The sequence below is a fragment of the Triturus cristatus genome, chromosome 3_2 (genome assembly GCF_964204655.1).
Source record: "Triturus cristatus chromosome 3_2, aTriCri1.1, whole genome shotgun sequence".
NCBI classification, from domain to species: domain Eukaryota; kingdom Metazoa; phylum Chordata; class Amphibia; order Caudata; family Salamandridae; genus Triturus; species Triturus cristatus.
The window spans coordinates 549,759,763-549,785,105 of NC_140584.1; the positions used below are offsets into that span (position 1 = coordinate 549,759,763).

The window sequence follows — 25,343 nt, forward strand, 5'->3', positions numbered from 1 at the left end:
CAACAGTACGCATTTAAATCAGTGTAATAGTTGGTTTCGTGTTCCAGCTATCTTGGAGAGGTATACTGTTTTTATGTAGAGAGGATTGCTACTGGAATGAGGTACAACTATATGGTATCTCAGGCTCTGCTGGATACATGTACCTTGTTCTGACAAATGTATTCTGCTGGAGGCTGTGACTGTTGATTAAGGGTGCTATTATTGTGAGCTCTGTGGTAATTAACAACATGGAATAAGAGAGCTGTGTTTTATGTGTGCTTCGAGTTCTGTCAGATGTTGCTTTATGTAGATAAGGCCTAACATGTAAATGATAGGCACAAAATGTTATGCGCACACCTGAAGGAAGGCTTATGCATGAGTCACTATTATGCCCAGAAACTTTCAAAAAATGTCAAGGATGGGCACTAACTTGTCAGAGCTGCCATTACGGTATTCACAAGTACACATATGCCAAATAGAGCACTTGTATTCAAGGCTGACTTTTAGAGACTAGGTTAGGGGTGGCAGCTTACAGCACAGCCACTACGTACCAGTGGTAGCAACAGACATTTCCAGAATGAACCCTTTATGTCAAAAATCATAACTGTTATCCCGGGAGCACCATTACACCAAGCAAAGCCACAGTTCTGTCCAAAATGCCCCCAAGCATGGAAAGTATGGTCTCCATTAGCCACCTCTAGGGCCTAGTCATGGCAGGCCAGCAACATGTACAGAATGCCACCAATAGGTCAAACATAGTCCTCATTAAGTACTGCTCAAGGTCACTGTTATGCCAGGAATATTTTCCCTTCACCCTCCCACACAGCCATTTACTCACAAACATGTATACATTAGGAGCAGCACACACAAAACTTTCTAACATGGCAAGTGGACCTTTTGATGATATCCTTACTTAGCAGCTCCACGGCCATCCTGGAACCAGCACAGTAACGATAACCAACAAGCAGAGGCTGTCATGATTGCAAACTTTTGCTTGTTCCACTGTGGTTGTCCCGCACTGTGAACCTTCCAATTCAGAAGCAGGGATCAAGCTGGAGCACAACCATCCTCTTTCTCCTTGATCTCACCCCTCCATACCTGCATCTCATCGAAAAGTCGGCAGAAGATGCAAAAGACTCCTTCTTGCTCATTTAGATAACCTACTGCACTGCCTGAGGCATGTAGTGTGGTCATGTGAGGTGGTCACTACTGAGAACACCTCTCACAAATGCAAAACATACAGTGGAGCCAACTGAGTACTCCTCTCATTACCATCAGATGCAGTGACATGAAAAGAGAACTGTCTCCTCAGATTACTTCTCATGTCTACAGCAAGAGCAAGGCTGAATTGGCTTCACAGTGCTGTGATTGTATAAAGGTTTGTGTAGGGTAATGTCCTTGCAACCCCAAGGCCCAGGAGCCACCATACAGAATTATCTACTTGGTATACCAAGAGTTTACATAGAAGTGTGTGGACTGTGATATCCCAATTCATATTTTAGTGATACCTGTATTTTATCAATCACGAGCTGAAAAATCCCCAAAATCCAAATGTTAAATTTAAAAAAGAAACCAAATGTCTAACTTAAGATGCATTTAAATCAGAAATCAGAAGTGCTATAAGTACATAATCCTTAGATGGTTAATAAAGAAAATTACAACTGCTTGTTTGAAACACAACAGACATAGGCAAACCAATGTAATCTATTTCCTAATTTTAGTATCTATTCTCCAAACCTGACTATACTGAAAGGACAACATATGTTAACAATAATATAAATAATATTATGAACGTATACATTATTTCCGCTTGAGTAAAGTTTGTTTTTTGAAAGGCAAAAGCACATGGGCTAATTTATTCAGATTTTCACAGCTTTTTTCCCTCTGTTGGCAGATAGGGGGTTTATTGAAACGCAAGCTTACAGCACAGGCAGAACAAACATTCAAAACACACATTGTAAACATGTTTAAATGTATTAGGTCCACTGCTAGTCGCACACGTTTTTAAAGCAAGGACGTGAAATGTTGAAATTCCTAGCCATATTTCTAAGGCAGGTCGTTGCTACACACTTTTTAATTCTGACAATCGTTCGTGATAATTCATCATTTCACCCTTTTTTGTTCAGCCATCTAGTTACTGATAAAGCAAGTTGGCAAGAAGGTATCCTAGTTACTGCCGAGTCCTTGACTTTCCCATTGATACCGTTTCTAAGCATTTACCAAAGGTTGGCTTATCAAGAGAAAGACAAATAGATTTATTATCAGTGAGTAGACCCCATTACCAAAGACAGCCTAAGCGTTTTAGCGAATGTACCCAAGAATCTGTGCTGCGATACATCAGAGACCATAGAATTAAAAGCAAAAATACACGTGTACTCTACGCGCTACAAATAGAGCACATACGCAAGCTACTACACTACCTAGAAAAAGCAAATGTGATAGACACTTATTAATTCAAGAAAAGGCTATAGTTAAAAAACAATGCGAATGCAGCACTAGAAATATTATAAGTAAACAGATGGGGGTGTTATCTTTCACTACAAAAGTGGCCTATTCCTGCTGTGCGGTGTTCTAGTCTCCTCTCGAGACTTCCTGCACCGCATTTGTTGATTATAACCTATTTACCTGTTAGATTATGAAAACTGCTTACACATCTGCTAGGATAGCGTAACCTAGCCATAAACGTCCATGTGCGGCTTTAAATCTATAGATCACAGGACCCATAATAATGGAACAGAACTGCTAGAATGCTTCCAAATTGCAGGTTACATCTAGCAACTACCAAATGAGGGTGTGACCATCATTTTCTGTTGTAAAATAGCCGCTCATGCTTCCGAACAGATGTGGAAGGAAACATCCGGAGAGTCAATAGAATGTGTCAATAGAATGTACTTAGGACTAGAACACTCGAGGAGGGCTGATGCAAGATGACGGTCTCAAGGCTAAGCTGAAACGTCCTGAGCCAAAAAAGCCAATGCGCCTCAAGAAGGTCAACCCAAAAGTGCACTATATGCACACACCAAACCTAAAATGGCAGAGCATACTATAAGCAACAGTAAATACTTGTCAGTGGACTATAAATCTACATACAAAGCAACATCTCATCATGTAGGTATATAGCTGTCTCAAATTACATAACTGTAGACACTCCAGAAAAAAAAGAAACAGCTCTAGACATCTGACTCAATCTTGCATGATCAACAAAAAGTACTGAAGAATGTGCCTTTGTCTGATGAGGTCTAGTAGGTATGAGTTGGACTTTGTCCTCTCTGCAGTCACCCCACATTTTTGGTCTTCAACATCCAATTCTCCGAACCCGTTTTTGTTGGCTTTTAGGCCTCTGCACACATTACCACTGCTAACCAGTGATAACGTGCTTGTGTTCTCTCCTTTAAACATGGTAGATTGGCTTACACCCAATTTGTACATTTAATTTAGTTGCAAGTCCCTAGTAAAGTAGTACTACATGTACCCAGGGTCTGAAAGTTAAGTGCTAAAAGAGGGCCTGCAGCACTGATTGTCCTATCCTCTAAAGTAGCCTGTCTCAGGCCTGTGTGTGCTGTTTTAAACTGCCATTTCGACATAGGAAAGAAAACCTTTTGCCAAGCCTCAACCTTCCCTTTTCGGTCGAGCCTGGGCAGCGCATGCGCTACTCTGCGAGGAATGCTGTATCGAGAGAGGGACTTGATGCTCCGCCCACTGTCCACGCAAATCTTTCATGGGCTTGTGTCATTGTCCACTGTAAACTGTGGCTGTTTATTGGTCAAAAGGCTTAGTAGTACCTCCTTAGTACCACCTTGACAAATGTTTTATGCTTCTACAGCGACACCTGTTGTGTTGTTGTTCAGTGGGCTTGAATTACAGCCTCCGAGCAGTATTTTCTCAAATAGCGTTTTCCTGCCAGCTGTTGCACACAGGACACGCTCTCTCCTAACGCTTTTTAAAAATTTTATAGCACGCATTTCCAATGCAATAGGTCTCACATTTGCGAGAGTATAAGCTATTGGCATTGTACATGATAATGCCTTTTATTTATCGGTTTTAAAAACAACAAATAAATAAAAGACATTGATAATTATGCCATTAGCTCATACGCTCATAAATGTGAGACCTATTGCATTGCAAATGCTTGTTAATATGTACAGGCCACCTCTAGAGTAGGCCTTAAACAGTCAAAAGGGCAGAGTATTTAAAAAGTTAGAGATGTACTTTTAAGTTTTAGATGTCCTGGTAGTGAAAAGCACACAAATTCATTTTTTACTTCTGCAAGGCCTACGTCTCCCATTGGATAACACTGGGTTACATTAGTACATTTAATAAGTTATAACTTTCAATTAGGAGCTGGTAAGAAAGTTGAGTTCGGTGTCTAAAGAATCACAATTTTAAACCCTCTTTTATGGTAAAGTCATATTTTAAGTCACAATTCTGAAAAAGCCACCATAAAAAGTTGGCATTTTCTTGACCCAACCATTTGGTGTCTGCAGCCTGTATCCTGGGTCACATGACTGGGAGTGGCAGTGAGACAAAGGGTGAATAGGTGTTGGCATAATGTGCCATCTCAAACTTGATAGTAGGGAGGAGCGGTCACCTATCACACTTGCACATCACAAAGGCTGTGCCTCAGCAGAACCATAAAGGGATTCACACTAGTTTTCTGTGCCCTCAGACAAAGCTAGGGCAAGGACAAGGAGGCAGGAAATTACAAACATCTCTTGGGGTGGAAACCTCCAGAGCCTTCTCCTACTTCATAACTGGCACTATTGAGACCTGAGACCCAACTCTTCAGTACACTTCTGGACCTGTGGAAGACTCTGAAGGACTGCTGTGCTGCTCCGCTACTCTATTGCCCTGCTGCCTGAGTGAAAAGGACTCAACCTAAATCTTGAACCCAGAGGCATCAGAGTGACTCCAAAGCTAGCGGACTGGTCTCCTGACCAGAGCCTGGGGGACAGAAAAGGCTCCAACCACCTTGAACCCACCACTTGGACTCTGTCAGCTGTGAGACATGCCCTCCAAGTGGTGCCCCTTCAGTCCTGAACCCTTGGAAGTGGGCCTGAAGGTGCTCTGCCAGCCAAGCTGTGGTCTTTTGGGCAGCACTGATGCAGCACAACACATCTCCCGGCAGCATAACCAAAGACGTAGCTTTGTAGTTTTAAGCACTATTTGTACCTACATGTTTAAAATTGCTCCCCCTCAACCAGTAACCTAATTTCCTATAGTCTACAAAACCTATGTATGCCTCTTTCACTGGATGGCTCGCTAAAAAGCAAAATATGACCACATTGTTCTGAACGCTGGGAATGGATTACAAGATTAAAGACTCAAGTAGGACATTTAGAAAGTCAATTAAGATGATGCATCCATAGACTATCTGCAGCAGCAAACCAGAAATGCAAATTGCAGTTTAAAAAAAAGAAAAAGAAGACTAATCTCTTCCAGAATATAAGCCAACACACCAAACAAACGAAAAGTCAATAATTCTTTTAGAAGAGCTTTGATTGGAGAGAGTCAGTGCGGGTCTACAGTTCCCAAGGTAAACCGTACTTGAAGTTTATCTTTTAAAGAAAAAAACACTGTAGAAGTAATTAGAGACCTAGAGGAAGACTCTGATGAGAAGGTATCAGAGGGCACTGGCCAGAGAAGCAATGATGTTGAATCAGAGGAGCATTCAAGAATAACAGTTCAATACTTTCTATAACTAACGAGAACACTAGTGAAAATATTTACTTATAGCTACAAGAGACAATTATTCTCAGGGGGATGACTGCTTATGGGAAGAAAAGAATAAAGCTGTGCTGATACTAGCAAATGGTGTACAAAATGTGCTTATATAAAGTTTCAGGGGTTTAGTCTTTATTCGGGTGGAGCAATAAAATAACACAAAGACAAGACAACAAGTTCGATTTGAAGCAGTTATTGTAAACCAGTCTATATTTCTGAGACCACCTCCTCCCTTCCTCTTTGGCAGCCACAGAAAGATGGTAGTCATATTCTGTTAGTTAGAATCATTATATGACCTGTGAGGGAAATGAAAGTGCTACATATGATTCTTGCAATAAAAACAGATACAGATTAAATCCTATGAAGTTGCTGCTCACATTTCCCAGCTATGATAACTATAGTGTATGAAGAAGTTCTGCCAAGTGTTGAGAACTGCCATCAACATCACTTATTCGCTGACACTCATTTCCCAATCTTTCTAGCATTCACACAAGTAAGACAGTGCCAGCCCCTTCAATCTCACGTCCGTGGAGAACACCCCCCTTGTTGACAGTTCAATCTGAATCTGTATTAGGACTGACCCAAGTATTTTACTTTGCCCACAAAATAGTGCAGAGTCAGAAATTATGCAATTTGTGAAACCAGACAAAGTATTACAACTTCGTCCAAATTTACCCAAGGCAAAATAAATAATGCCAGTCTAGCAGCAGTAGCAATTTCTTGCTATAGTAAGTCTCATGAGTGAAACATCTTGCAGCAGATCATCCTGAGACTGCAACCCTCACGACTGGCATGCTGGGAATAGGCATGGTAGTAGTAAGTAAAGTTTATTGTATTAATCAAAGGATTAAAAATAATAGATATAAAACATCACACATAGTATAAATAAACTTGTAAAATGTTAGGATTCTAAAATTGTGGCATTCTAGCGGCCGGTTTCAATGCATCTAACTCCGGGCGCACAATTTCAAGTATGAGCATTTTCTTTAAGTCATAATTAATTAGTGCATCTAGTCTAAAAATGTCCATAAAAAAGTTTAGTTTCTTAAATACAATTTCTAAAATGCACTCCCGTCCTAAGACATATATTTATATTTATACTAAGAATTTAAGAACAGTTTGTATAACTTAATCGATACATAATCAGAGTAGTATTACCAATTATGTAGGTGCAAGTGTGGACTTTATAAGTTTCAACCAATAGCAGCACTGCCTGTGATATTCATACCGCTGACAAACACTTTCGGCCTCTTCCTTCAATTCTACTTGGCCTACTGACTTTTCTTACCGGCCCCACAGTGCTAATGTGCAAGAAAGTGCAAGAACGCATAGAAATGTAGACGCTTTTTGCAACACGTTAATCCCTAGAGAAAAATCAGGATATCTAAATAGGTAAAAAAGCTATATAAATCTTTTTCTTTAAATACTTCAGTATAGGTCATAAAATCATACAGTTAGCATTTAAAAAAACCTTAGAAATTCACTGAAAAAACCATAGGTTTCAGGGGCGTTATAGTTAGGTGGACATTTCCCTCGTACAAAACCATTGAAATTCCCCCGTTATAGTTAGTTCAGCTAACTTTAACTCGTGCGCACGCAATGCACTGCTGATGACGTCACATATTACTTCACTCATGACATGGTCAGTGACATCACTGATGACATCATCCAGTGAATGTGTGTTTTTCTGAAAATTAAATATTTTATATATGTATATCTCAAGGTCGATGGAAGAATAAATGGGTATATAAGCGTCTAAATGCATGATTTGTTTTGTTGAAAAATTGACTGTATAACTGACTGATTAAGTGTATCTTAGTGAATACATGGGTTAGTGAGTAATGTTTGATTATGTAAATATCTGTACCAGTCTCTCACTTTGTTTATAAGTGGCTGCATGGGTGCGTGAGTAGCTAGAGGAGTGTCTATATGGGTTATTACTTGGTTTTTTGAGCATCAGTATGAGTGTCTGTATGGTTCAGTGGAGGGTATTACTTAGTGCATAGATGCATGAATGAGTGCGTCACTGTTTGTATGTGTTGAAGACAGTATGTGTGCAGGACTGTATGGGAGGATGTGTGTGTGTATGGGTGTGTTAGTGAGTGAATGACTGTCTCAATAGTGTCTTTATAAGTAACTACATATATTTTAAACTAGTATACGTGAGTATTGGTGTATATAAGTGAGTATATGTGAGAGTGAGAGATTGGAAGGGTTCCTGTATGAATAAGTATGTGTTTGTTTAAAAGAGTAAGTATGTGTAAGTTTCTGTAGAAGTAAGTGTGGTGGTGTGTGTATAACTGTATATGCAAGTAAATGGATGTTTGATTCTTTATTAGCATGAGTGACTATGTGTGTGAGTAACTCTATGGATGAGTGGCGGTGTGTAACAGGATGTATAGGTGTATGTGTACATATGTTAAGTGAGTACATGTATGAGTGACTGTATAGGACTGTTGGTGAATGAGTGGATGTGTATGTAGATCTTGGAATTACTGAATAGGTTGTTGTAACTGGCATTGGTATATCCATTGTTTAGAAAATGTTAGTTTCTATTTTTGAGTGTGTGTATCAAAGGTTATATTAGGGTGAGAGGAGGTCTGCCACTGTATCACGTGGATGATGTCATCAGTGATGTCATTTGAGATGTCATCAGTGATGTCATGAGTGATATCACTGACCATGTCATGAATGATGTAATATGTGACGTTATCAGCAGTGCATTGCGTGCGCGCGAGTTATAGTTAGCTGAACTAACTATAACGGTAGAATTTCAATGGTTTTGTATGAGTGAAATGTCCAGCAAACTATAACGCCCCTGAATCCTATGGTTTTTTCAGTGAATTTCTAAGGTTTTTTAAATGCTAATTTCTAACTATAACGTGCCTGAAACCTATGGTTTTTTAAGTGAATGTCAAAGGTTTTTTAAATGCTAGTTTCTAACTATGCCAACAGAGGTAGGACATGTGAAGAAAGAAGAAAAAACGCACAGACAGAAGCAAAAGAGATGCAGAAAGAAGCAACAGAAGTCCACAAAGACGAAGAAAAGTGTAGGAAGAAGCAAGACATGTGCAGGAAGAACCAACAGAGGTGCAGAAAGAAGCCTTGTTGCAAAATCATCCTGTACCCTCAACTTTTTCAGACGGGTACTGGTGGTAACGTAGTCTGACTAACCAGTCCTAGAGCCAGTGCTATGTTAAAAGACACCTAGAATACAGTGAAAACAACTACATACACTAGGGAACACTATGCGTTGGGGTCCCCCTGTGATTAGCATGACCTCCTCTGTAAGCCCCTAGTATACAATAGGGCCGGGGGATTAAAACTACTTCTTAAAACGCGCCACGGGGTGCGTTTGCACACTGGTGAAGGGAAGGGGAGAGCCTGAGGTGACATGTGTGCAAACACACCCTGTGGGCCTTTTAAGTTGGGGGATCAAGTCCCCTTGAATCCTGAGGGTCCCTGGGGTCCAACTATCCCACTAGGTACCTCCAGTAAGCACCACAGAGCTGCGTTGCAGAGAGGTGTAAAAAGGGGCACAGCCTAGACCACCTCTCTGCAACGCAGCGCAGTGGCGCTTACTGGAGGCACCTGGTGGGCTAGTTGGACCCCAGGGGCCCTCAGGATTGAAGGGGAATTATTTCCCCAACTTAAAACGTGCCACAGGGCGTGTTTGCACACGTCACCTCAGGCACCGTCCCCTCCCTTCCCCACTGTGTAAACACGCCCTGTGGCCGTTTTAATTAGGATATTAAGTCCCCTTGAATCCTGAGGGTCCCTAGGGTCAAACTAGCCCACTAGCTACCACCAGTAAGCGCCACGAAGCTGCGTTGCAGAGTGCTGTAAAAAGGGGCGTGGCCTCTGGACACCTGTCTGCAATGCAGCTCCCTGGCGCATAGTGGAGATACCTGGTGGGCTAGTTGGCCCTCAGGGACCCTCAGTATTGAAATAGAATTAATTCCCCAACTTACAACTCGCCACAGGGCGTGTTTGTACAATGTTGAAGGAAGGAGGCGGGGCATGAGGTGACATGTGTGCAAACACGCCCTGTGGCGCTTTTTAACTTGGGGAATTAATTCCTCTTCAATCCTGAGGGTCACCTGGGGGCCAACTAGCCCACCAGGTACCTCCAGTGTGCGCCAGAGAGCTGCCTTGCAGAGAGGTGTTCAGAGACCACGCCCCTTTTTACAACACTTTGCAACGCAGCTCCGTGGCACTTACTGGTAGGCTAGTTGGCCCCCAGGGACCCCCAGTATTGAAGGGGATTTAATTCCCCATTTTAAAACACGCCACAGGGCGCGTTTGCAGAGTGGTTCCATGAGGGGGCGGGGCCTAGGCACGATCGCGTATCTTTTTTTATTTTTAGGGAAGGGGGGCTGTGTAGCCCCACCTTCTTTTTGCTTCTTTTGGGCTCTGGGGACCCCATCCCCCAGGGCCTGACCCCCAATGTTAAAAAATATATATATATTAATGGGAAGGGGGCCGCGTGGGCCCCACTCCCGTGCCCAAGTCCGGGCCCCGGGGACCCGATCCCCGGGGCATGGGCATTTTTTTTAATATTCTTTCGGAGGGGGGCTGCATGGCCTTCCTCCTAAGGCCATTTATTGCCCCGGGGACCCCATCCACCGGGGCCCTCCTTTGCTTTTTTTTTTATTTGATAATAATTATTCAGGAGGGGCGCCTCTTCTGGCCCAGGGACCCCATCCCCCGGGGCCTGGCCACATCGTTGGGGACCGTGGGGGGGGGCCCAATGCCCCCACGGTCCCAGCCAGCTCCCCGCCTCCTGCTGGAGCCGGCATTGCTTTCCAACATGGGGAGCTGCTAAGATGCAGCTCCCCGTGTGGAAAAGCAATCTGCTTTGGTATGTGGAAGAGAGAGCAGGTTTTTGCTCTCTCTTCCAAATACCAAAGCAGAGTTTGTTATGGCAGGAAGGGGGCGGGGCATGAGGTGACATGTGTGCAAACACGCCCTGTGGCGCTTTTTAACTTGGGGAATTAATTAATCTTTAATCCTGAGGGACCTCCAGTATTGAAGGGGATTTAATTCCCCAATTTAAAACGCGCCACAGGGCGCGTTTGCAGAGTGGTTCCATGAGGGGGAGGGGCCTAGGCACGATCGCGTATCTTTTTTTATTTTTAGGGAAGGGGGGCTGTGTAGCTCCACCTTCTTTTTGCTTCTTTTGGGCTCTGGGGACCCCATCCCCCAGGGCCTGACCCCCAATGTTAAATATATATATATATTAACGGGAAGGGGGCCGCGTGGCCCCACTTCCGTGCCCAAGTCCGGGCCCCGGGGACCCCATCCCCCGGGGCATGGGCTTTTTTTTTTTATATTGTTTTGGAGGGGGGCTGCATGGCTCCCCTCCTAAGGCCATTTATTGCCCCGGGGACCCCATCCACCGGGGCCCTCCTTTGCATAATGTTTTTATTTGATAATAATTATTCGGGAGGGGGGCCACTTCTGGCCCGGGGACCCCATCCCCCGGGGCCTGGCCACCTCGTTGGGGACCGTGGGGGGAGCCCCAATGCCCCCACGGTTCCACCCGGCTCCCCGCCTCCTGCGGGAGCCGGCACTGCTTTCCCACATGGGGAGCTGCTAAGATGCAGCTCCCCGTGTGGAAAAGCAATCTGCTTTGGTATGTGGAAGAGAGAGCAGGTTTTTTGCTCTCTCTTCCAAATACCAAAGCAGAGTTTGTTATGGCAGGGCGGGAGCCGCGAGGCTCCCGCCCTGCCACAGCAAACTGCAGTGTCCCGGGGGTGGGCACCCCGGGACACTGCAGGAGCCGGCCCTGGGGGTGGCGGTCCCCAGGGCCATCACAGGCTCCAGGAGGGGGGCGGCACGGTCTCCCTCCCAAAATCTACAAAGCCCCAGGAGATGGTGGTCCCCGGGGCTTTGTGGGTCCATCACAGACTCCCTAATTTAAATATTTAGAGCCCCGGGGGGGTGGCGGTCCCCGAGGCATGTGGGGGGACTCGAGCCCCCCCCCACAGGTTTTTCACGCTGGGTGCGCGAATCTCGCCGATTTAAAAAAAAAAAAAATGCTTTTTTGGGCCCAGGGGGTCCTTGTGGGACCGCCTGAGCAGGCCTAGGGGTCAGGGTGTTTCTACCCTGCCCCCTTTTTGCATTTTGCACGTTTTTTTCTCTGCTTTCTTGTGCCTCGGTTCTATGGCTGCCAACACTTCCTGGTTTGGAGTGTTGACAGACAATTAGCATACAGCTCATGATCGGGTGGGTGCGCGTATCCTGCGCGGCCATAGATATATATATATATATATATGATTTTACTTTTAATTTTCTCAGCAACTACTGAACGGATTTAAACCATTTAACAAAAAGGCACCTTTCTGAACCAAGGGCTACGTCTTTGCCAAATTTGGTGTAATTCCGTTCAGCAGTTCGGTCTGTAGCCGCGGCTAAAGTTTCCTATGGAAAATTGCATGGGGAAAACACGTTTTGGGACCCCCCTTTTTTATCGGCCCCCGCTTGACGAATCACCCCGAAACTTTCAGGATAGGAGCGGACCGGAGCGCCCCACGAGTTTTGTAAATTTTGCGAAGATTCGTCGACCGGCGCCAAAGTCACTGTAAATAGAATGTTGCGGATTTCCTATGGAAAATAGGTCCGAACAATAACTATCTACTGGCGACTGCCAGTAGAATGAATATATATATATTTTTATTTCACTGGAAAAAAACAAAAGTTAAAGTGACGTTAAAGTTAGGAATTTTAATTGTGACTTAATTTCCATTAAAAAATTCACTGCAAAAAAACAAGGGCTGAAAGGACATTATTGTTAGGTGAAAATTACAGCTAAAGCATACCGTTTTTAAATTAACAACACCATTGAAATTCAAACCTTATAGTTATCTCAAGTACTTAAAAATTGTGCTGTAAAGTAACTATAACTCACACTCCTGCCATGCACAGTGTAAGATGCCCCGAGGCAGGTCCATGTAAAAGATTTACCAAACGTGTATTGCTATTGAAGCTCCTGAGCCCCCATTCCCACAAATGTACAAATGAAAATGTCTCTGGCATGGGGTAGCCCAGGATCTTATGAATACCCACAAACACCTCTATCCTGGGATAGGTCCACTAAATATGCAACAAGTCTCCCCGCTTCCCACACTCGCTCCAACAGAGCGGACTAGCCATCAGGTAGCATTTGGGTGAGAGGCACTTGGGGTACAGTCCTCAGTGCTGTTTATACCAGGACACATGGTACCCCTTCATTGGCTGTTTTACCTGCTGTATTGAAGCAGCTTATGAATGAGTATGGGGCAGCACAAGCCCTGGACTTAGGGATGAAACTGTTGGGCAACTCTTTAGCAGTATCCACCATTATGTTAAGTAACATAAAGGCGGAGGCAGCTCTGTTAGCTATACGCCAATGCTTGAGAGATTTCAGTCATGCACAACTGGTACGGGAATTACCAAAAAGTATCGAAGAAACCCATGCTACCTTAGGTAGAGATAATTTGGGGCCAGACCTGTGAAATCACAACTTAAGAGTAATTCTGAAAAGGATAACTCTAAGCAAGAAGCGACTCTTAAACAAAGAACAAGTGAGATATATTTCCACAAAAAAATAATGACAGACAAAGATCACACGGGGTGGGTCTCCTCAGCAGGAAGCCAATGAAAAAAGATAATCTCAGAAACAGTGATAACATTAGAAAGCCTGGCAGGTATCTGGATACGGATACACATTCCTCTTGTCTATTTTCAGGAGGCATCCGATACACGTTCGGAGAGAGGTGGGTGGTTAGAGAGGTGATCGGAAGAGCACGTGAAGCTGAAGAAGAAATGACAAAGCTCGTCTGACTATATTATTAGTAAAGAAGGAAAACCCAAGAATAATAAACCTCAATTCAAAAAGAAGTAGCTGGGATCAAAATAAGGCAAGCCCAGGCTACTGAGGACTCTGCTTCTGAACAGGGAATGGGCAGTGACGATGCTGGACAGAGCGGCAGAAGTCAGAATAGCTAGCTGGAATCTGATGGATTATCTGGCGGCAATAGCGCTGAGTGAACATATCACAGTGGAAGCACCTGATACTAGGGCAAGTGTTCCCCATCGTTTATATGATATTACACTCCAATTATAATGAGACATACCCAGGAACATCAAGGCTCTGTTTTGGGACAACTTGACAACTACAGTTACAACATTCTTTTGGCTGAAAAAGACAGTCCACCTGAGCTCATAATGGAATGCCCACAAGGGGAAACAGCAATTTTACCTGCTTTCTCTTACCTTGTTCTGGAATCAGTTAAAAATTATTTTGCCAAGTAGTGGGCATTAGCGCTAGCTCCTGCACTATACCAAAATCATGTTGGGTGGGATGATGAGTCACCCCATCTTGAGAACCCATTAAAATCAACTCCTCAACCCCAGAGACAGTACCCAATAAAACATGAAGCCAAAAAACAAGTTAGGGAAATCCTAGAACAACTTGAATACCAAAGTGTAATAGAATATTGCACCATATCAATGAGTAACCCCTTGGTTCCCATAATGAAACCAGACAATTCATACCATCTAGTATTAGATTGATATTTAAACACAGCTACTTGCACATTTGAAGTACAAAATGCACACAGTGCAGCACTAATGAATAACAGTTCGGGATTTTTTTTTTTAATACAACAGTAGATATCTCAAAATATAGCACCTGAAAGCAGATATTTGACAGCATTTTCAGTGCTAGGCTCACAAAAGCAATTTTGCTGTTTGCCTCAAGGGTAAAGGAATAGCCCTGGGCTGTTTTCAGCCCGAGCGACGGAGTTACTTAAACGTTTTGGTGAGTAGGCATTGTCCTATGTAGATGCTATTTACCTGACGGATGATGAATTAATGAGCACTTGGATGAATAGACTGCATCATTCTGGGGTTTGCTCACCTGGGGTACAAATTTAAATTCCAAAAATCAAAAATTGCCCATCTCAATGTTCTATTTTTGGGATACGCGCTGTCAAGTGAAGGCAAAAGCTCCAACCTCTAATGACTCTAAAAAGATTACAATCCATTTTAGGATTTTTACATTTTGGCTGAACATACATTTTGGATTACGCAGAACGAGTAAATCAATTTTACAATTTAATTTGACATGACTTTTCAATCATACATTGGACACAGGAACATACAAACATTTTACGTTCCGTGCAAGCTGACATGATCGCTTTCAAATATTTACACACACGTATAAACATGACCAACCTGGTGATCCACGTAGTTGCTGGACCAATCAGATATCGATACATCATGTTCAATGAAGGTTATACAGTACCTATTGCATACAAATCACATCTGTACAGAAATGCATTTTGCACCAAACGAGAAAATTCTCACAGCAGTACAGACTGCTGTAGAGAGAGAGAGAGTATTCGCATATTTGTTGTAACTCCGGTGCCGACCATGGAGGCTGTCAGCAAATTAAGCGTTCAAATGTCAATGCTTTACATCCACGATGGATACAATGGGCTACCTCTCTCACTGCTACAGATGTAGACTACAGATTTGATTCTATTCTATAAACACAAGAGTTTTTGCAGTATGAACAAGAATATCCTCTGTTGAACAAAATAATACCTCTAGATTGATATGATCTAAACTGATGGGTCTGCCCAGCCTGCAGTAGGGACAAAACACCAATATTCTGCAGCGTGAGCAATTGTAAAGGGGCGCATGCATGATGGCAAGTTCCGTCCTGAAAAAACACACATGCAGTCCCTAGGGGACTGCACGGCGCAGCTGGCAGAACTCAAGGCCCTAGTATTGGCACTACAAAATACGGATCATGGATTCCACACACTCCTTGTGTGCGATTCGTATTACTGTGTCCAGTCATATAATGAATACCTTCATTATTGGAGCCAAAATGGATTTCAAGATTCCAAGGGTTGCACAATAAAGCACAAGATGGTTTGGGAACAGGTGGCAAAGCTGAAAGAGTTCTTGCCACAGGTTAATGTAATAAACACATTGAGTCATGAACGTGTTGACGTTCACGATGCAGGGAATTTGATGGCAGATGAAGCCACTAAGACAACAGTTCATACTTCTGCCGTTGCTGCTATCACTCGTTCAAGTACGCGAATAGACAGAGACATCATGGTGGCTGTCAATTCTGCGCGCAATGACACACACCTGGAGAAAGGCTTTCCACTCAAGTACTCTTACAAATTAGATGCACAAAACATGCTGTATGCTCACATTCCAGGAGTGGGGGATAGAGTTATACCAAACTTTGATCGCAGATTGGGATTAATACTAGCTGCACATGAGGATCTGGGTTCAGCACATACAGGGATTACTGCTACAGTTTCATTACTGAAGCAGCACTATTGGTGGCCAGGTATTACTAAACAGACCAATGACTTGGTCCTGAAATGTGACATATGCCGGCAGATGAAGGGCTCCACCGTAGCACGTCCAACACAGATACCTCTTTTGATTTCTAACAAGCCTTTGGCCTCTGTCTATTTGGATCACTGCAGCCTCTTACAATCTGAGGGGGTTTACAAGTACAGCTTGGTGGCAGTACATTCATGCTCTAGATTCCTGTGAGTATAGCCACAGTGTTTGGCCGCTGCCTGAATTGTTATTAAGGATTTGCGAGTCTTTAATGGGACATACGCAACTGGCATACTACATTGCAACCAGGGACCGGCATTCAGCTCTTGGGCTTACAAAGAAGCCATGGGAAGTTTTGGTGTGACCTTGCGGTACTCCTCCTCCTATCATCCTGAAGGAAATTCAGTAGTTGAGAGGAATAACCGGGACTAGAGCAATGCTTAACAGCAAGGGCACCAATTTCAAGTCGCAATTGGGTCCATCACCTATATGGGATCAAAAGGGCACTCAATAACATGCCAAGAAAATCCCTGGGTGGTCGTACACCACATGAAATCCTGTTTAGGGTAAGAACAACGTGGGTCCCAGGCCTCGACAATATCGGTCGAAACACCATTTGACATCAATGAACATTTGGCTATGTTACAGAAACTAAATGAATTCTGGGGCACACAAAGCAATGTCCAAGTAAAAGGCACCGCCACTGGTGAACTGAAGGTTGTACCGGCAAAACCCGGCTGGGTCCCGAAGATTTGGGATCTGGTCAGGTAAAAAATTGAGGACAAGGAGAGAGGATGTGGCCTAACAGCTAGAGCAGTCAACCTCGAAGCTGGGGAACCGGGTTTGAGTCTCAGCAGGGGCGCTCAACATCCTGTGATTCTGGGCAAATCACTCAATCTCCCCGTGCCTAACAAAATTAATAAATCGGTCTGTAACGCTACAGGTGCTAATGTAAAGTGCTCTGATACCTTTGGGTCTAGTTTGCGCTATATAAAATTCCCTCCACCCAAATTGAAAGCATTTGGGACATCTTACAGAGCGCCTATACCTGTCCTGGCTGTTGAAGGTACCAGAACTGTACTTCTTCTGCCAAGACAAAAGGTTTGTCTCCATTGAATTGATCAAACCACAATATGTGGCAGATTCTCAACAGTAGGCCACGTGGTATTCTGGGAAGCCACCGCTATCCTCTTGCTCACATACAGGAAGTTCCGATGGAAGCTTCATTAACTAAAGAAGATTCCTCTCTCAAGCAAGAAACAGTAAACAGTAAACTTCAGGCCAATATTCGCGCCGCTCCGGTATTCCGACTCCACCCAGTCACCAATGGCCGCTGTTGTTGAACTGTCGCCCGGCCATGTTGTCCACCCGAGGTCCCGGTTCCAGGGTTGCACAGGCCGCAAACTTCAAATGAACATTTCTCCGGCGGTACCGCCGCCAGAAACTTCAGAATCGCACGATCGGTTGCCGCTCTCAACCACCAACACGGGCATGTAGCGCAGGCTAAGGATCTCATGCAGGATATCTGTGCGGGACGTGGAGGTTCACGGAGCCGGGAGCCTACGCTGCCGTCCCGGTCGCCATCTTGGCTCCTCCTATTTTTGGTTTTGACACATCAGATCCACCGTCATACTTCCACAGGCTTGCACCTACACCTGCAAAGAAAAATATGCTAACAAACACCAAACTGATTTACTCTCCTTCTTTTCTTTCCCAGCTATCTGTACAGGGTTTCGACTTTTGGAAGAACACAATAGACACAAAATATGTTTGGGGGACAAAAGATTGGCGGGTTCAGGGAACTGAGGCTATGTTTGGAGCATGCCTAATACCATATCAAATGACCTTCCTGAACAAAACCATGAAACAAACTTCCTGTTTTGGAATAGCCAAGATGAAGGATTTGAACACTTCATGTATTCCCACATTCACATGTTTTGAGAACTGGCAACATTACGCACAATACAGCGTGGATAGACATGCCATAATATGCAATGGTTCTTACAATTCATCAGACCCCAATTGGGAGGGATGATTGGTTTGGCCTTTAGACACTAGTGGGTGTCAGTCCAGATTCCTGGGTAATACCAAGTGGTTTAAGATCAATAGGCCTGATCAATGATATGTACAATCAGAATACTCGGGGTGGTGACGTCATACAGTGTTGGAAAGTTGTGCATTGATTAGGTAAAAACCTCAACACTTTCTCAGGTGTCCGATGACCTGGATCTCAGGGATTTCTTACTAGGTACTGTTAGACCTGGCACCTTGGCGTGAGTTTCCCTTCCACTTTTTGATGGTGTGCCTCGATTGTTTTGCTGGTGTTGTCCGCTCAGGGCACTGCGCCACGGCTAATCCGTGCCGCAGTGCAAGTGCTCCCTAGGTAAAGTGTACCTGTAATTGATGTCCATGATTGGTTTATTGGATTCACTGTCAGTCCCCAGTAGAGTGCACCAGGGGTGCCAGGGCTTGTGAATGCCAATGCTGCTGGTGGGCTTGCAGCGCTGGTTGCGCCACCCACGGAAGCGGCCTTGTAAAGTGTGTCTAGGGTCTGCCACCGCAGACCCTGTGCGCGGTCCGGGACCGTCGCGCTGACTGCGCAAGTGCCCCCACTTGCCAGTCCCTAAACCTTCCCTTACCTACATATTAGCCACCCCTCTGGTAGGCCCAAGGGCAGGGTGCATTGTAGGCATAAGGTAGGACATGCCCTGATGTGTGTGGCATGTCTTAGTAGTGAATTACAGCCATTTCCGTTCTTCACTATTGAAGGCTACCTGCTCTCCATAGGCCAGAATGGGCTGCCGGGATCACGCCAACGCTGTGACCCCAGTGGACTCAGAGAGCATGGTAGAAGTGTCAAGTTTAGTATGCCTGAACTCAGAATAATAAAATACTTCTTGTAGCCAAGTTTATTTTAATATCCTGGGTTTGTAAATACTACTTTTAGAAAGTTAGTATTTACTGACCTGACCATTCCAGTCCGCCTCTGCTGTGTGTGTGTTCTGCCTAGCAACAGTAAGGAGCAGGGTTGGGGAATCCCCAGAGACAGGTTGGCTGCCAGGTGGTGGGTAGAGAGGTGACACCTGGATGGGTGGGAGGAGTACACCTTGACTCTTGAATAGACCTGTGCTCTGCCACCACAAAGCCGGCACCGCCCCCTGTGGAGCGGCTGATGTCTCTGCCCTGCTGCTGAAAGGAAAGAGCCGAGTCACCATAACAAAGTGCTCCAGAACTGGACTGAGCCAGGCCCAGGCCCCCTGGCGCTAAAGAACAAAAGAATCATGGTATAAAAGTAGGAGCCTGGCTCCTAAGAAATCAGAATCCTGTTTACCACAAAGAACCTCTGCCCGACTAGAAGGAGAAGAAGACGCCGGAGGAGCTGGCCTGCTGCTTGCCTTGCTGAGAAAGGAGAGGAAGAGACTTACTGAAAAGACTTTGCTACTTTGTGCTTGAACATTCTCCAAGGGCTTGATCTGAGCTTGCCCCCTGAACTGAACCCCAGGACCAGTGGGTTCTCTGTGCTTCTTGCTCATCCTCCCATTCGAGCCGTGTGGGCATCCCGCTGGAAAAGAGACTGCGCCCCTCATCGCCCCTCCTAGGGTCGTGACACTCAGAAGCTCGCCTGCCTCCAACCCGTGAGAGCCCCGCTCCGTCCCGAGCCGCTCTCTGTTCCCGGGCCAGGCCGCCTGCATCCCTGTCACCGCCTGCTACTGGAGCGCGCTGACCGCGCTATCACCCCTCCCGCCGGAAGCCGTCCGACGACTGTGATCTACGCCGGGTCATCCAGCTGCACTGACCGTGCCCTGCGACCCCGCTTCGCTATCCCCGGACATCTCAGGCCGCGCCGCCCCCGTTGTGGAGACCCTCCTGCACCGCCGTGCTAAAGGGTCGCGGGCCGCGCCTGCCTACGTGCTCACACCTGCTGATTGAGGACCCAAGAACACTTCCCAAGCTGAGAGTCGCACCGACCTGTGCCGACTCTCCACATCACGAAAGAAGTTCCAGTATCGGGCTCGGGGCCCGCAACGCCTTATTTCCCCGTTCGCAGGAACCGATCTCTGTGAGTACTGGAACCACAAGTAACCTTTGCAAGAGACTACAAAGTATCCATTTGAAGCTACGAACAACGAACATTTGCCCGCTTTACAACCTGGTGGCATAGCGAAAACGTTATTGGTCTTGTGATAAATCTGCTGAGATATATATACCTAATTTTTACATAAAGAATCGTATTTTTATATATATCCAAGTCTGGTGTCCGTTTCTGGGGGGATTGATGTATTTACTGTGTGTACGATTGTGAGTGCTTAACCAACAACGCCTGAGGGATCGCCTTGGCTGCTCACGCCACGCACCTAGAGGGTGAGCAAGGGTCATTCGCGAGGGGTTATCCTGCGCCCTGACGTGGAGGAGAGGGTTCCTGCTTGACACAAGGGCAACCTTGCGCCAACCAGAGATCCCCGACTCTAACATTGGTGGCAGCGGTTGGGATTTCGGATTTGCACTTGTAATTTGCATACAGTGAATTATTAATCACCAGATAGTGAGAGCAGACCAAATAACGCAGCCACAGGTTTTCATTTTTGGAACTCTGTTGAGACATCTGCCATTACTGCAACCATGCCTAGCTCACTCTCCGCTGGAAGAGCTCTCTCTGTGATTTCTGGAATAGATGAGGTGGATTTGGAGAGACTGGAAGGCTACTCGATGGAGCAATTGAAAGGCTACAGTGTAAAATTCCGAGTTCCCCATGCTGGATTCAAGAGGAGGGTCCAGTACGCCAAGGCGTTGAGAGCCTGGAAGGAGTCACGAGACCCACGGAATGCGGGGGACATCGTTCCACCCGACAACCTTGAGGAGCCCAGCAGAGTCCGGTCGCCAGAGGAGCTGGCAGACAGGGCAGCCGACAGGGCGCATGCAATGGAGATGGCAAAGTTGGCCGGACAAATGGAAATGGAAAAGCAGAAGTTGGCCCTGGAGGCACAACAACGCCAAATGGATCATGATATAAGATTGAAGGAGTTGGAGCTGAAGGCGAAAAGTTTGGACACCGCTCCTTCTGGTGGCAGCACTCCACCAGCGCAGGTAGAGTCCAAGGTGTACATCCCCAAAGATGTAGTAAAGGAGTATTTTAGAAAGGATGACATAGGGCAGTGGTTTAGAGCCTACGAGGTGGCCATGTCCTCACACCGGGTCCCTGAGAAAGACTGGGGAGCGGGGTTGTGGGGAAGGTTCCTTGCGGAAGGGCGGGACACACTGTTAGATTTGCCCTTAGAAGTCCAGACCTCATACCCCCATATGAAGGAAGCTTTAATGACCAGGTATGGGTTAACTCCTGAGCTATATAGACAGAGGTTCAGGGAGACCAAGAAGATCCCTGAGAGTACGTATGTGGAGTATGTGACCTTTTTCTGCAGAGCGCTGGATGGTTGGGTGAAGGGTAGCAAAGTGAATGATTATCAAGGGCTGCTTGATTTAATTGCATGGGAGCACTTGTCCAGTCAATGTTTTCCTGAGCTACGCCAGCACCTGATAGATAGCAAGCTGTCCAACCCGAGGAAGCTTGCTGAGGAGGCGGACCGCTGGCTCAGCACCAGGGTCCACAAGGGTCAAGTGGGAGACTCCGCCAAAGGTGGGCAGGGTCCCCAGCAGAAGAGTGGGGGGGACAAGGGTAAACAGAAGGGGTTCCAAAAAGGCCCCCAAAGTAATTCCCAAGGGAACCAGCAGAAGGGTTCTCAGCCTCCCCCACCCCCGCAGCAGAACGGGGCCCCGACAGGTAGACCTGTTCCAAAGGGGCCCTTCAATTGTTATAGGTGTGGTGACCCGGGTCACATTGCCTCTGATCCTAAGTGTCGCCTGTTTGGTAAGACCGCACCCACTGGTGCTCCACCCCGGCAAGTAGCTAGTGTTAACTTTGGGGAAGAGGTAGCAGTCCAGGAGGGTGGGGGTCCCGGGCAGATGACCCTAGTCTCGCTAGGAGACAGTGAGATGGTCCCTGTAACCTACCTGCCCTCTAACACTAAGAAATATGGGCAAGTAGTGACCATCAATGGAAAGAAGGTTGAGGCTCTTAGAGATACAGGAGCCAGCGTGACCTCGGTGAGGCAACACCTGGTGTCTCAAGAGCAAATTGTACCCAATGCCTACTGTAGGGTTGTCAATGCTGACAACGTAGAGAGTCGTTGTCCAATGGCTCAAGTTCCCTTTGAGTGGGGGGAGGTCTCTGGTACTCTACAAGTCGCTGTGAGAGCTGACATGCCTGTAGACTGTCTGCTAGGGAACGACCTGGAGAGTTCCCCTTGGGAAAAGGTGGAGAAGACCACGCATCTGAGGATGGTGGGTCTACCCGACTGGGCGTGCGTGACCACCCGGTCCATGGCAGCCAGTAGGGGTGTTGAGAGGGTCCTGGAGCCTGAGGGAGAGGTCCAGGAACCGGCCTTAGGGAGAAGGCGCAGGAGGCGCGGGAAACCGGCCCCCGAAGTTCCCACGGCCCAGGAGGAAGTAGACCCTGAGGGGGATGCTCTGGAGCCTACCGGGGAACAGATTGCCGAACTGGGAGATCTGCCTGAGCTGACCCATTGGCAGCAAGGAGGAGGTCCCTCCAGGGAGGAATTCTGCAGGGAGCAGAAAGAATGCCCTTCTCTCGTGGGTATGCGGCAGCAGGCTGCAGACCAGGCCAATGGTGTTCAGGCCAAAACACACTACGTGTACTGGGAGAGTGACCTCCTGTATTCCGAGCCTAAGGCTGCTGAACCTGGGTCAGCCCGTGTGCTGGTGGTACCCCAGAAGTTCAGAACCTTCCTACTGGGGCTGGCTCACGATGTGCCTTTAGCAGGACATTTGGGGATGGACAAGACCTATGACAGGCTTGTCACCCACTTTTACTGGCCCCAAATGCATAAGAATTCAGATTCCTACTGCAGAACCTGCCAGACTTGCCAGGCAAGTGGTAAGAGCGGAGGGAAGCACAAGGCTCCTCTGCAACCTTTCCCTGTGGTCGGTACGCCATTCCAACGAGTGGGTATTGATATTGTGGGGCCTCTGGACCCCAAGACAGCCCTGGGCAACAGGTTCATCCTGGTCTTGGTGGACCATGCCACCCGGTACCCTGAAGCCATCCCTCTGAGGACAGTGACGGCCCCCGTGGTGGGACGGGCACTGATGGGAATTTTCTCCCGAGTGGGATTCCCTCTAGAGGTGGTGAGCGACAGGGGGACCAATTTCATATCCACATATATGAAATCCCTGTGGAAGGAGTGTGGGGTAACTTACAAGTTCACCACTCCTTACCACCCCCAAGGAAATGGGTTGGTTGAGAGATTCAACCGAACCCTCAAAGGCATGATCATGGGCCTGGACGGTCCAATGAGGCATAAGTGGGACGTCCTCTTGCCATGCCTGCTCTTCGCTTACCGAGAGGTGCCACAGAAGTCTCTAGGGTTCAGCCCCTTTCAGCTTCTGTATGGTCACCCGGTAAGAGGACCTCTGAGTTTGGTAAAGGAAGGCTGGGAGCAATCTCCCAGGAAACCTCCCCAGAATGTATATAGTTACATGCTGGCCTTCCGAAACCAGACTCGGCGTTTCAGGCAACTTGCTGAGGCAAATCTGGAAGCCAGCCAGGAGGAGATGAAGCGGTGGTACGACCGGAATGCCACTCTGGTAGAGCTTCAACCTGGACAAAAGGTGTGGGTCTTGGCCCCGGTGGAGCCTTGTGCACTTCAGGATAAGTGGACAGGTCCATTTGAGGTTGTGGAGCGCAAAAGTCCTATCACCTACTTGGTGGACATGCAGACTCCCAGGAACCCTTTGAGGGTCCTACATGTTAACCGCCTTAAGCCCCACTTAGAGAGGACCGAAGTGGGCATGCTGCTGGCCACTGATGATGGAATGGAAGAGGAGACCGAGCCTCTTCCTGACCTCTTAGTGGCCTCTGAGAAAGATGGGTCAGTGGATGGAGTTAATCTCTCACCCACCCTGACGCCCGAACAACAGGAAGATTGCCGCCACTTGCTGGGACAGTTTTCCGACCGATTCTCCCTGGTTCCTGGTGTCACAGATTGGTGCGTCCATGATGTGGACACAGGAGACAGCTTACCTGTAAAGCACAAGGCTTACAGGGTAACTGACAGGGTCAGAGCTTGCATTAAGGAGGAGGTCTCCAAAATGCTTGCGCTAGGGGTGGTTGAGTCCTCCAGCAGTCCTTGGTCCAGCCCCGTGGTCTTGGTCCCCAAAGCTGCTGCGCCGGGAGCCACACCTGAACTCCGGTTCTGTGTGGACTACAGAGGACTCAATTCAGTAACGAAGACTGACGCGCACCCCATCCCCAGAGCTGATGAGCTCATTGATCGGCTGGGGGCTGCCCGGTTCCTCAGCACGTTTGATTTAACGTCTGGGTACTGGCAGATCGCCTTGACCGATGGGGCCAAAGAGAGGTCAGCATTCTCTACTCCAGATGGGCCCTTCCAGTTCCGAGTCATGCCATTTGGGATGAAGAATGCCCCTGCCACCTTTCAGAGGTTGGTCAACCAGGTACTGGTTGGGCTGGATGCGTTCAGTGCCGCCTACCTGGATGACATCGCAGTGTTCAGTGCCACCTGGCCCGAACACCTGCGCCACCTCTGGGAAGTGTTGATGGCTCTGCGCCGAGCAGGCCTCACGATCAAGGCAAGCAAGTGCCAGATCGGGCAGGGTTCCGTGGTGTACTTGGGACACCAAGTGGGGAGTGGCAAGGTGGCACCCTTGCAACCCAAAATTGAGGCCATCCTGGCTTGGGAACCCCCCAAGACGCAGACCGCAGTGAGGGCCTTCCTGGGGCTCACTGGGTACTACAGGAGGTTTGTCAAGGGCTATGGAACGATTGTTGCCCCCTTGACAGAGCTGACTTCCAAGAAGCAGCCCAGGAACGTGATTTGGACTGACACCTGTCAGAAAGCTTTCGACACCCTGAAGACTGCCATGTGCACGGCGCCCGTGCTCCTGGCCCCTGACTTCTCCAAGGAATTCCTAGTACAGACAGACGCTTCAGAGCATGGTGTAGGGGCTGTTCTCTCACAGATGACTGAGGAGGGCTGGGACCAACCCGTAGCCTTCATCAGTAGGAGGTTACTTCCACGGGAAAGTAGGTGGAGTGCAATTGAGCGAGAAGCATTTGCTGTGGTCTGGGCGCTGAAGAAGCTAAGACCCTACTTGTTTGGGTCTCACTTCCGGGTTCAGACGGACCACAGGCCCCTCAGATGGTTGATGCAAATGAGGGGTGAAAACCCGAAGCTGTTGAGGTGGTCCATCTC

The 25,343-nt window shown here is 46.9% G+C and overlaps 1 protein-coding gene across 1 annotated transcript in view; it reads right to left on the bottom strand.

Annotated features, from left to right (window-relative positions):
- ELP4 (elongator acetyltransferase complex subunit 4) overlaps nucleotides 1–25,343 on the bottom strand; it is a 1,288,954-nt gene that overhangs the window by 662,731 nt on the left and 600,880 nt on the right. The gene's annotated exons all lie outside the window — the stretch shown is intronic.